The 13,520-nt window shown below is 35.8% G+C and overlaps 1 long non-coding RNA gene across 2 annotated transcripts in view; it reads left to right on the top strand.

The window, feature by feature from the left end:
* Window positions 1–13,298, top strand: part of LOC148051053 (uncharacterized) — a 76,957-nt gene extending 63,659 nt beyond the window's left edge. The window contains exons 3-6 of one of the 2 annotated variants that reach the window (XR_015700412.1): window positions 1,714–1,882; window positions 2,437–2,571; window positions 12,140–12,246; window positions 13,160–13,298. This is a non-coding gene — a long non-coding RNA (uncharacterized LOC148051053). The remainder of the gene's footprint in view (window positions 1–1,713; window positions 1,883–2,436; window positions 2,572–12,139; window positions 12,247–13,159) is intronic. The other variant, XR_015700413.1, reaches the window with a different exon arrangement.
* The last annotated feature ends 222 nt before the right edge of the window (window positions 13,299–13,520 follow it).

The raw sequence follows: 13,520 nt of genomic DNA, 5'->3' as shown, positions 1-13,520 counted from the left end.
TCTGTTGATGAAAAAGAAAAATTACATTTTCACTTTGCTTTCTACAAGTTCTCAATATTAATTATTTGTTTCATTTTCCCCTCCCAAATTTTATACTTGTTACTGATTCACACAAGTGGAAAGTATACTTAAGTGCAAATTAAGTGTAAAAGTACCCTCCTACTGGAGCGGTCACCTTCCCCTCCCATTCTAGCAGGCGTTAGTTTAAAACTTTGTGACACTTAGTGACATTTTGACAGAAAACTATCCTATTTAGCAGTATGGAAAACAAAGAATTGAACTTTGTGCAAGCTTAAACTTTGAATTCTTACAAGTTGTGAACCTCTCAAACCCATCCCTTGTTGGGCCAAATATAATTTTGAGACACCTGTTTAGAGCTACCCTGAAGATTCAAAGAACACATCTCCACCAACTTCAAGTGAGGAAAGATTTTTAGGTTACATACAATCTTGTGTGTAATCACACAAGATTATATAAGTTGAGAACAGAATCAAAGCATCCTGGGACTTCTTTGCATAATCTAACAAACAGCAAGTAAAAAATAACTGGTTAAGAGAACCACGTAGTAGTCTGCGCTATGCTGCTAGTTCCGTGAATCCTATTTATTGTAACCATCCATCAAACAAACAATGTAATTGTGAAATTCTTCGTTGTCTTGAAGTCCAGCAGTCGAGGAAGAGGGATGCTTTTAAGAAATTGAGAGATACATATATTTGTGCCTAGTAATCAGCTTCATGCTACTGGTTAGCATTATATAAAGATCTGAATGATGTGCTTGTAACAAACCATTAACCAAATATTAATCTAGGAGGACTGACAGTCAAGTTGCTAATAGTTCCACATTCAGCAGTGTGGAATGCCTTCCTAAGATGAAGTAACAGCAACTCAAAGGAAATTCAGAGTTTTATTGCCTTCTATAACAGAAACAGACAAAAGTTTTAACAGCAAACTGCCATTCATAGAGTTAAAAAGTTAGGTATTTCAACACAGACAAGAGATCATTACAGATGAAGAAAGTATCTGAATATTGCTACATCATTTTTATCCTGGTATCCCCTCCCAAGTAATTGTTCAGAAGTTACATGAAAAAAAGCCACAGACATACTTAATGGGATCAGTTCCTCTTGCATATCCTTATTCATAGAATCATAGAATGGTTTTGGTTTGGAAGGGACCTTTAGAGATCACCTAGTCCAACCCCTCCTGCCATGGCGGGAGACATCTTTCACTAGATCACGTTGCTCAAAGCCCCATCCAACCTGACCTTGAACGCTTCGATGGGGCATCCATAACTTCTATGAGCAACCTGTTCTGGTGTCTCACCACACTCATCATAAAAAATTTCTTCCTTATATCCAATGTAAATCTACCCTCTTCCAGTTTAAAACTGATGTCCCTTGTCCTGTCACTACAGGCCTTGGAAAAAATCTCTCTCCGTATTTCTTGTAGACTTCTTTATATCCTGAAAGGCCACAATAAGGTCTCCGTTCATGTTACTTGAAATGACTGTTAAAATTTTCATAAGGAAGTCTTCATAACATTAGATTATATATAATTGAAATGTTGGTGTTTTCTTCTGGAAAGTGGTTGGAAACTGATATGTTGAAACTGAAGAGTAATATTCCTACAGGTACATAGATGTCATTTGTTGACAAGGTGTTATTTATTTATGGGTAATATTTTTTTCCCAAATTTACTGCGTTTATCTTCCAGATTGCATTTGATGTAATGGTAGATACAAACTTCCTGTCTAAGGGAAATAACTTCAATCATGACATGAATTGTGTATCTGAGGAGGAAGAATAAGGACAAATTCATCTACAATAAGAATTGTCTGAAGACAGTGATGTCAAAACAATCACAGTTCCAGAATCCTACACGTGTAAGCCTACAATCTATATTTTACAACGTAGAGACAAAGTCACAAAGCAAAGACATAAAGTCTTGTACTTAGAATTTTCTTTGACTTCAGTCAGGTGCTAAAGAGATGTAAAGCCAGATTCCTGCTTTTCTGTGTCTTGAGGTACTTGTTAGAGAGCCACTGTTATATTTTCACTTTATTAGGATACTGAGTTTGTTAAGAAATCCTAGTTTTGTTTTTAGAATAGGCACTTATGTGATGAAGTGACAGGCCTTTTACTAATAGAGATTGTTAAAGTAATGTCTTTCCTTATGGAAAGATGTGGTTTTGCCATTTAAACTCCAAAATTTTCATTGAAGTCCCTTGCTAGTCTCATGTACAGACAACCACACATATGCACTCTCTCTCTCTTTTTCTCTCTCATTAGCTTCTGCATCCTTACAGTCCTGGTTTCTCTGTTGATATTGACAGTCTGATGGCTAAAATACATTCCGGTAATCAGCCAATGTATTTCTTTACAGTTGAGTTCCACTGAAACCAATGGAAATAAAGTATTTTCATTTGGTATACTGCAGGTATCCTGAAGGTATCATCACTGCATCTTCAAGAAGGATAGGAATCCGGAACTAAGTAAGAGAAAATCATCAAATTTTAAGGAAAGAGGTCTCTTCCTTTACTCCTTTGTCATTTTGGGGAGTTATGCCTAAATGGTAAGTAACCTGAAGCATAGAATGATTAGGTATTGTTCAAATTAGCTCTTATCTACAAAACAGTAATTTACCTTCTGCATAGAAGTAGTTCTTTATACCAGCCCCTAACCCTTCCAGCCCCTCTCCCTTTCATTTTCCACCATTTTTGTACATTTGAGCTTGATAAAGCATCAAGGAAAAAATTGGTGAGCACACCTGAGCAAGGTAAGGAATAGACAGATTTGGCACCAATGGCTTCCCTTGTTAAGTGTTTCAAAAATCTTTTAAGTTTTGTTCCAGTATTGTTAGATTGTATATGTTAAAAGACATCAATGGTATGAAATGAGGTCGTTCATATGTCATTTAATACGACATTATTTCGTACTTGTTTGAATAAACATCTATTTTTTAAAAGAACTGTGAAGCACTGTAATGTTCTTGCATGAATTTGATGAGGATTTGATTTCACATCACATGTGACACCTGATTCAGTTTACACATTTTGTGTTGTAACTCCTTGGTATATTACCGCTTCTCGGAAAACCATCAAAGAGCAGGCTTCAGAACTGACTTTCATTTAAGGAAATAAGCTGTATTGTACTTTTCTGTCATCTAAAACGGATTGCCGGTTTATGTGATTGATAATTAAAGGTTAAAAACTCTTGGATACATAAAAACTCTTAGTGATTTGGCACACATACACATGCACTTGATGGGATCAAATGTGTTCTTTATAAGATGTTTTTCAGAGTTTGACTTTGAAATAGAACAAGTCCAAATATACCTTAATTTTTCGTTACTTAGAGCTTTAGCATGTTGTAGCAAAAGCAAGTATGGTCAGATTCATCATGGACTCAGTCAAGCTTTTCTGCAATTTATTTTATATCATAAATACTATGCACTTCTCAGTGGCTAATGATATCCTAAAAATGTATCTCTAGAACTTCAATTTTTCCAATTTTCTGTTTCAGAAATGCTCTAAACAAATGTTTTTATTTCTTACTGCCTTCTGGAAAAATTAGTTTCTCCAGAATCTCCTCAGTTAATACTCACATAATAAATTTTGTGGGCCTGTAAACCCAGGGAGACCCAGGTCACTGAGCACATAGCAGGACAGATCAGTTTCACTGAGACCAGAATTTGCTCTGGTTGACCTGAAGTGATTGATCTCAAGAAAATACAGATACATATATAACTGCTGTACAACAAATATTTCATGTCATTGAAATTGGAAGAGATGATAACAAAATCTACATCTAATTGGAAAAAGCGAACAATATTATATTATTGATTTATTTATATTACATCTTTCTAGAACAGGAAAAATAAGAAAAATAGAGGCCTCTTTCACCTCAAGGTTCTCTGCAACTTAGAGTTTACCATAGAAAGGCTGTGTCTGGGTAAGGATTAGAGTAGAATTGTTGTGTGAGAAAAAGGGATTCTGTGAAGATTAACTCAGAATAATGCAACAGAATGAACGAGTTGGTGTGCAGTATTGAGCACTGGAAGTCAGTATCATTCGTCTCTTGTGAAGTTTACTGCTTGAGAGGCTTCTTTAGAAATGACAGTGTCAGGTCCTATTGAATTGATCCATTTCCCTTCTTTCTTCACCTCTACACCCAAAGGGTATCCCTAGCAGAGGATAATAGCGGAGTGCCTATCCCAAGAATACCTTGGAAAAAATCAGACTATGACTTAAAAAAAAAAAAAAAAAGCAGAGGCCCAAGGAGAAAATTACAGAGCTAATTGTGAAAAACAGATGCAATATATCTTCAGAGGAGGGTGGTGTTCATCTTAAGGAAATGCAATGTGAAGGAACTGTAATGTTGATAAAGATGCACAATTTGTGTTAAAGAAGGGTTACCTTCTGTAAAATAAGCATAATAGCACAAAAATGTGCTCACTCTAGGCTGGGAGAGCTTGTCCAGAAGGGCTTCCTTAAGAGTGACAGGGTGCTAGCATAACACTTGTTTCTAGCAATTATCAGAACTATCTTTCAATTCATTCATGTTCAGAACAATTCATCTCAGAGTGGGATGTGCATCAACTTGTTGTAAGACTAGCTTCCCCCAGATTATGCCCATTTACTGTTGAGCAATTTTGATTTTCACTCCTGCCAGTGAGCGACATCCTATTTTTCCTCTGTTTACCTCTGGATCAGACCCATCAAAATAATGATTTTTCCCATGAATTCAGTTGATCCATCCTTTTTAACTAGATAGCATAAATAACAGGAGCCAGATTTAGTGTTTATATAATGTTAATAATCAAATAATTTAAAATAACCTTTTCCATGTGATTCAGTGCAGTTTTGTTTTACCATGATTGGTTAAGTTTAACAATATATTTGAAATATACCATATAAAATTCTTTTAACGAAGCAGCCTGCTCTTCAATGTTTTATATTTCTTTTTAATAATATAGTTACATGTGTAAAGTACAAAGAGAGGCAATGTACAAAGGCTGTAACTGAAATAGAAGTGTACAATATAGTTCAATAGTAATCCTATTAAGTAATTCTATTTGCTGATGCAATACAAGGCAAGTCAAGAATACATAGTCTTTTTTGTACACATGTCAAATGGCTCTATAATAACTCAAATGCTGACAGTTGGCATTGTTCTCTGACTGGCAAACAAAGCAACTATTTCAGTGTTTGATCCATTTTGTATTGTGACTGTGTGAAATGACATACTGCATCAAACATTTACAAAAAATAACAGGGGAGAAGTTTTTTTCTATTCTATGTTCAAATGAACTAACAACTGCTGGCACATTCACATTTAACAACAGCTAATCAACAAACAACGTTAAAAAGAACTACAATACCCCCTCTTGCCAGGATCCGGTATTTTTCTCTGACCAAAGGTGAAAGGTGTATGTGTTTTCTAACTCTGTTGCTTGATCTTGGTTTTAACACGAGCAGCCCATAAAGCAATGTATTTCTTCATTTCAAGCTCTTTGCCATTGGGCTGTTCTCATATGTTACAGCACTCCTATGTCACTTAGCTTATGCTGTAATTAGAGGAGAAGAATTAGTAAAGTTCCTAAATGTCTTATTTCTCTGATTTTAAAAGAGTAAAATGCTGCTAAGAGAGATTCCTGGGGAAAGTAAGGTCGTTGAATATTACAAGGTGATATTTCAACATCACTCACAATAGGTTATACTCTGATGCTAGGCAGGTTCTGAAAAGTTAACTTATTGAAGCAAACAAACTAGAGAGATCTCTTGATTATTTGACATTTATATGTATTTGGATGGCAAAGCTCAGTTGTTAGTAACTGTTACATGTTCATGCATTTGTCTGAAGTGAGTGTAAATCTTCTTTACAGTCTTCCTACAAGGCCTTTCTTCATTTTATGCTGCATTTTTTCTGAATTCAGTCAATCCCAGCAACATGCAGACTTCAGCAAAATCAGTTTCAGAGTTAAAATAATTAATTGGTAAAGAAGAGACAAAATCAGCAAGACTGACAGTTCCCTAACGAAGGCGGTTTGGATTCAATCTTTTCTCTTACGCTGCCTGAGACTAACTTTTGAGCCAACAGTAAAATTCAAGCAGTATTTCTTCCACTGGTAGTTTGAGAATTTAGCCTTTCTTTTTTTTCTTTGCTTTTCAAAGAGGTCCCTGAAATGAAAATGTCTCATTTCAGGTTGCAGATCAAAATAAATGAAACTTCTTAAGTTGTAGAATTGATGAGGAAAAAGTGGCAAGTTTTAGTTTTAATTTGATCTGCATAATTTTTATTAGTTTTTATTGCCTGGTTCAGTAGCTGAATGAAAAAATACATTATTCAAACAGCTCTAATAATACTCTTCTTTAGAACAAAGATTAAGCCGTACTGTTCCCTGAAGGGGTACTAATAACTGCACTGACCCGGAATGGTAGTAAGCCTGTCCATACATAAGCAAAAATTAGGTATATAGTATATGTTATTAGAGAAAATAACATGTTAAAGGCACCCACCCCCCCGGCTAATTTGTCTGGAGAAAAAGAAAACCTGTATAAAAATAAAAGTATTTGTATTGCTTATCTACCAGAACTTGGCACAGTGAAAGCCTATGTATTCAGTCTTTTCCATAAAAATCCATGTAGCGTAAAACAGCTCTTCTGAGGAAAACTGTTTCCATCTTGTCTAGGAGGGCTTGTTCATTCTTGCATGAGCTTTCCATACCTGCGCATAAGCAAAAGCTACTATATCCTGGAGTGGCATCATAGTACTACGTGTGCAGAATATAACAAATTAATCCAATTTTATGTTAGGTTCACTACACTGTTTTACTGACATGTTGTGATAGCTTTATCTCTTAAACATATCTGAAACAGTTAAATCATTTTATATGTATGGAAGTCTATGATGTGAAGGGCTGTTCTTATATAGGTTGTTGTACAGAGAGCATTGAGCATGTCAGAAATATTTAAGAGAAGGACAGGACTGTAGGCACAAGATAGTCTATTACAGGAAAGGGAGAGAAAGGCAGATACTCTTGGAGACATGGGAGATAATTGGGCCTCTGTACTGTAGACTGTAGCCTAAAGTATAGCAGTGAAATACAGATATGTGGGTTGTGGGAAGTGTGGTTCCTAACCCCTTTCCCTGAGCAAACCGTCAAAGGTATTGGGTGTTAATACTTCATCTCAGTATGCTTCAGTATTAAAGTGTAAGGGAATGTTGCAGTATTCCAAACTGAGCAAAAGCAGTGACTATTACCCTGGACAGCAGCAAGATACTATTGATCTCCACACACAGAAGCTTCCATCTCTTGCTATCACAAAAAGCTCTGCCTTAGAAACAGGCAAGTAGTATCTTGCTGGTCCTGCAGGTACTCAGCCATTATCAGAACCTACGACCTGAGAATGCAAGAGTAGGCTAAGGAAGAACAGGCTAGTGGGAAGAGGAGTGCTATAGGGGGAGGATGGAGTAGTAGGAGAGCATGGGATTGGCTTTTTAATTTGAGAGGAGAGGTACCGTACAACAGCATGAATGTAGAGTCCTAATTCAAGTATCAATCTTCTTAAAAATAGACCAATACACCCACTTCCTGTTTCACGTACTGGGGTTTGGAGTTTGTCTGTATTCAGTAAATGTGGTAAGTACCAAAAGCCATGTTCTTGAGGCTATATAGATTTAAAAAAAAAAAAAAAGGCAGCAAAGTATGCTTACCTAATGCTGTGGTTCCACCTTTGATTGCTGTGTAGACATGCTCGCTTTTGGATTTCAGTTTCCCTCACCGGTGAACATTTCCTTTCTCAATGTCCAAGCATGTAGTCTTTCCATTTTCATTTTCTCCTGCAGACCTTTATGTAATACAACACTGAGCAACTTTTCACAGTTGAAAAAGCCTTAGAAAATTCATACAGCTACAGTCAGCACAGGGCACTACCATAGACAGTAACTGAGGATCCAAGAAAGGGTAGCAATTTTGTAGTGTACCCCAACCAAAACACCATGTATTCTGTAAACCTACATTTTTGCAGAGCTCTACTGTTTCCAGTTCTGAAGACTGACATAAGTTATCTTGGACATCACAGCTCCAGACTGATAAGCAACAAACAGGCTTTTCTTCCTCCCTACACCATAATAGTGTCCCCTGAGACCACCTCTTTTGTCCTCTTTTTTCTCTCTTCAGATTTTAAATTCTTGAGGCAGGGATCATCACTTTCTCTAGTGCTCTTCTCTTCCCTTCACTTTCCTCCCCAAAACTGAGAACACTGTGAGAGCTTTAAAAAAAAAGTAAGAAGAAAGAATGCAGTAGCAAATATTCCCTTTTCAAATAGAATCATTACCATAGCACAGTTATCCTTCAGCTACTAACAGCTGCAAATGGAACAGGGAGATGTTAGTGTTCGCTTCTACTGATCTCATTATACAAACCACTAAGAGGAGCAAGGGAATACATTTGGAGAGCTTTCATGTGGTTAAAGCGACAGGGGAAATTCATTCTTTGATATCCCCTTGTTCAGTGTATCTGCCTCACTTTGTGCCTGCCCCTCAAAAGGCAAGGCTGTAAAAATATTAGAGGATTGTTGAAAGGGATTGGAAAAATGAAAAAAGGCTCTAATTAAAAGGACAAAAATATACTTGGAAAGTGTTTCTCAGTGTTTTTACGTTCAAAACCAGACCACCTATCCAAATCTCCTCATTAAAAGTCAGATTCAATTTTCATGCAGAGAGCTTGATACCAGGTTTCTACCTATCTAGACAAATAAGTATTACTTTGATTTCTGTATTACCAAGGTGCATAACAACCACTGATTGATATGTGTGTTTGTGACCTGATGATCTTGGTAGTGAAAAGTCAGCATCCTCAATTGTTAAATGGTAATGAAAGCTCAGAGGTCAAAGGATTTGTCCACAATTGCCTAGAATGCAAGGCACAGTCCCCATCTCTGGAATTCCATGTTGCCCATTAAACATAAAACCAACATTCTTTGCTTCAGCTTTTTTTTTTTTTTTTTTTTTTTTTTTAAGTTTCATTTGAACACTGTAGTCTCTGTGCCTTGCTGACTCACACTGCTATTGGCTGGACCAGAATGTTACACGAGAACTGTAGAAAATTTGGATGGAAAGCAAAGTTGATGCTAGCCAAACTTTTTTTTGAGTAGATGTGGCAGATAAAGCTTGAGAAAAAAGTACCAAATCCTGACAGAATCTACGTGGAGTCCAGTTAAATAGGTGTCAAAAAACCCCAATGGCTATGTATAATTCATTACCTTCAGAGTATGACACTGTATATAGCATAGTATATAAAGATGAAATGTAGCCCTTTACATTTCAGGATGCTGAAGAAATATATTTTCTTTTGGTTTTGTTTTCTTTCTCCATTAGAAACTGTAGTTTGTTAAGTCCCTGCACAGTTGATTCTTCCTCTTCGGAGAATTCATCTGCATAGTCCTCACTTCTACAGTGTTTCCAACCTAGGGGGGTATACTTAAATCTGACAGTAGAAAGAGATGCGTGCATGGCCACTTTGCTGGGGACTCCAAGTTATCATCATAAATAGCTATGTGGTTCCCTTAAGAATTTAATTAGTTATTTCACTTGAATTATTCACTTGGAAAAAAACAGCACACTGGGTAGCTTTTAATGTACTTAGGCTATTAGCTAGTAGTAGAAGATGAACATCTCTAAATAGAAGGTGAACATTATATTTCAGTCAACAGGGTACTAGTCTTTGAGGTAATGCACATGGTTTTGTAGTGCTCCCCATACCTATGAAAACAGAGTAATCTTAAAAAAAAAAAGAAAACAAAGCCTGAGGTTAAGCTATGGTTTGTGGAATTTAGCCATGTGTTGTAAAATTGAATGAAAAACTTTATAGAAGGTGGAACTGGCATGTAAAGACAAGAATTAAATATATATATATAGAATAAAAATTTATATGCATTGAATATATATAAAATATATTTATTTATGCACTGCCTGAAAAGTCCTCTAAATCAAGTATAGTTGTCAGCTCTCACATGATAAAAATAAATACACCTGCTTGAAAATTTTGTAATTAATAGAATAATGAGGTTATATTTTAATTTTACTAAATTATTGGGAATAGATGTAAAGATTTATTCCACAGAACAAAAGCATTTAAGCAGGAGTTTATATTACTGTTACGCGTCAGTGATAGTAACACTGGGACTTCAGTCTGCATTACTACAATGATTAATTAAAGGCCTTGTTCAGGATGAGTGAACATCATTATTGTTTTTAAATAGGAAAGGCAGATAACCATTACTGATTACTCCTCAATTCCCAGTCTCGCTTGTTAAAGACTAAAGAATACTAAAGTAGGTTGTATAGTTTTCATGAAGCTATAAATGGAGCCAAGAATAATATGATTAATATGCAACACATACAAAGGTAAAGAGTGAAAGCTGGATTAGTTTAAAAATTTAAGTTACAAAAATGCTGCAATGCTGTAAGTGCAAATAATACTGCCGTTTTTATTAATAAGGTAAAAGAAATTTAGGCTATAACTTTTATTTAAACATTTTTTTTTAATTGCACAAAAATTTTTAGAATGCATTCACAGGTGCAGCAGCATTATTTAAAGGACGCATGTAAACAGAAGCTAACTACCTTGCCTTAAGAAAACACATATAGAAATTCTGTAATTTTGAGTAATTTAAATATATCAGTAAGATTATTGAAATACAAACCTGTCTGCTAATTAACTGACCATTAGAAATGACACACATTTTTTAAAATAAAAATTCCTGAGAAATGCTGTTGTTGACTTGTCTGAAATCAGGAATTACAGCCATAAGAAGTTTATACTCAGGCTTCTGGTGGGAGAAATAGTTTCTAGGATGGATTTCTAGGGACATATGCAAGCAGAGCTCCAATAAAATTTTTTATATTCGTCTTGCAGAGGACACTTTATTTTGCACGTCTGAATAGTTGGCTTTGGTTTCCAGGTAAGAGAACAGAGAGTAGATTTCCTAGCTCAGTCAACTGTATAAGCAGGTACAAATTGTGCTAGCCTTACAGTACAGCAAAAAATATATGTACTACACACAAAACTTTTAATCCCATGATGCCCAGAATGGAACTAAAAACTAGGAAGTATTGTATAAGCACCTATGCAATTGCAGTGATTAGAAATTAATGTTATGGAATAGGATTCAAATCAGTCAAGACAAAACTGGTAGATTTAACCATTACAGAAATTAGAAACCTAGGAAAATTTACATTCTTTGTTGTGAGAGGCTTCGTACAAGGCTGCAGGGTCTTGCTCAGAATCTGTAGTCTTAACTGATTTACTGAAGAAGGTATTTATCCCCTTCTTTCAGGGAAGAAAAGCAGAGAAGGTAATAGTCTGAGCTTAATCAGAGCATCAGACACCTTAAATATGATCGGTAATGAAGAATAATTGTAATCTTTTGTTCTTTTCTGGTAGTTCATTGACAGCTGACCTTAGAACAACAATCTCATTGTTCAGGCTCTCAACCTCCATGAGTGGTCTGATTCAGTAATATAATTAAGTATATGACAGGTGTCCTGCTTCATCCATCCACTTGAGTCTTGCATCATGTTCTTCCCCTAAGAAGTCATGATTTCTTTCTGGCACAGAAATCCTAAGGACAGGGAGGGGTGGTATGGTCATGTGTTACACCTATGGAGGGAGTAGCTCCCAATGGACCCTGCATCAAAAGGATTCCCAATAAAAGAAGTGCTTTGCTTGACTCCAGCCGTTTTTGCATTACGAAAAGGAATGGAAGGAATATGTGTCCTTGTAATGTAACAAGAGGAAGAGTATAGCTCTCCTCTTCACACTGTCTTCTGTGGACAGCCTTCCAGACAAATAACAAAAGCATGAGAGGTCAGAGTTATTTCTACTTATTATAGCATTAATTTAGAGACATCTATAAGTCAGAAAAATGCTTTCTGAATGAATCCGTTTAAAGCATACATGGTCTGAAAAGATGAAATCTATTATGGGAAATGCGTGCGGCAATAACAAAACCTCTCAAATCATCTTTTAAACAAAGAAGTATTTTAAGAAGATTTTTTGGGCACATGTTACAAAGAACAGAAAATAACCTTTGTGGTTCTCACTGGACCGTTATATTCTGTTATCTGTCCTTCAGAAAAAAATAAAGTGCAGCTGAGCTGAAGCTACTTGCATAACAGTCTCAGTGACTAAGAATTCAAATTCAAAAGGAGATGCATGCAAACGAAAACTTCACCAAAAGACGTAAGTTCGCAAACAAGTAGAAAATAGGCAAGTAATAGAGATAATCTGTTCTCTGCTAAACAACAGATGTCAGGCAATGTACAATGAAGGAAAGATGGAGGATTGTGGTGGCAAAATGATTCTTCTAATAGCACATAACAAATCATTAAAAAGTGTGTAAATCAGACCAACCAATAATTGATCCAAAATAACATTTTTCAAAAAACTCTTAGCATTCGGGATCCTACTTGGGTACTCAAAACTTCTACAAATGTAATTGCCAGGGAAACCATGAGGTTGCCATTTTGACATTCTCTCTCCTTCCTTCAAATGGAATAGACGTGCTTACTTCAGCAACACTGAAGAACAACTCCCTGAAAATCCTGGCATCTATAATCTATAGAATATTGAATATGGAAAAAAATACAGAAATGTATCACCATAGAAGCATGAAATCTTTCAGATATTTGGTGTGATACAAGGTAGTTCTTTTGTGTTTATGAAGGATGTTAATTATAATTTTTATACAATAGCTAAGGGGTAATCTCAGAGAATAAGCCACACTTGTGTTGGCTACAAGTTTGGCAGGCAGATGCAGTTACCATCCGGTTCTTTTGTTTAATAGATATGAAAACAGAGCTGAAGTGGAAATTGATGCAGAGAGCTGTTTTAGGTGAAAGACCATGTTCTATCTTTTGTCTTTTTTTTGTGATGTTGTGCCTCACTACAGAACTGTGAGATAACAATGAATTTTGACCCTTCCTCCAAGTTTCCTGGGAAGCTCGATTAATTTTATAGGTTTTGTGTCTAGTCTGTGGGCTGTCTGAGAAGGACTGGGTATTATATGTGTCTGTCTGTGATGTGACTCAAAAAATAACCCTGATATTTAAATGCTTAAAAGTAACATGTTTTTCTGACTTGCCTCCTAATTTAGGTCTACATTTAGATTCCACAGCTGCTCTCACAAGGCTTCCTTGCAATGAACAGGTTACTAATTCTTTATTATACATAAGTCTATGAATCTTTATGAAAATTTATGGTGTATTTTTGTCTTTTTATTAGAAAAATTTGGCAGTTATATGTAAGTGGGTTATTCAGTGTCTAGTGAAGTCACTGATAGCCATGCTGTTTATTTTTCCAGGCACAGAATCAGGTTTAGTTTTTGGCTTTTTTTTTTCTTTCCTAGGTGTTCTGTATTAGATTACTTGAGTCTATTCGCTGTTATGATACAGTTAGTCTTTCCAAGGTGAATTTTCATTGCCACTACGGTAGAAATTTATAAAATTTGGAGAAAT

Source organism: Nipponia nippon, unplaced genomic scaffold (genome assembly GCF_047370975.1).
Source record: "Nipponia nippon isolate SJK-2023a ecotype South Korea unplaced genomic scaffold, ASM4737097v1 scaffold_7, whole genome shotgun sequence".
NCBI classification, from domain to species: Eukaryota; Metazoa; Chordata; class Aves; order Pelecaniformes; family Threskiornithidae; genus Nipponia; species Nipponia nippon.
This window is presented reverse-complemented; position numbering and strand designations above follow the sequence as displayed.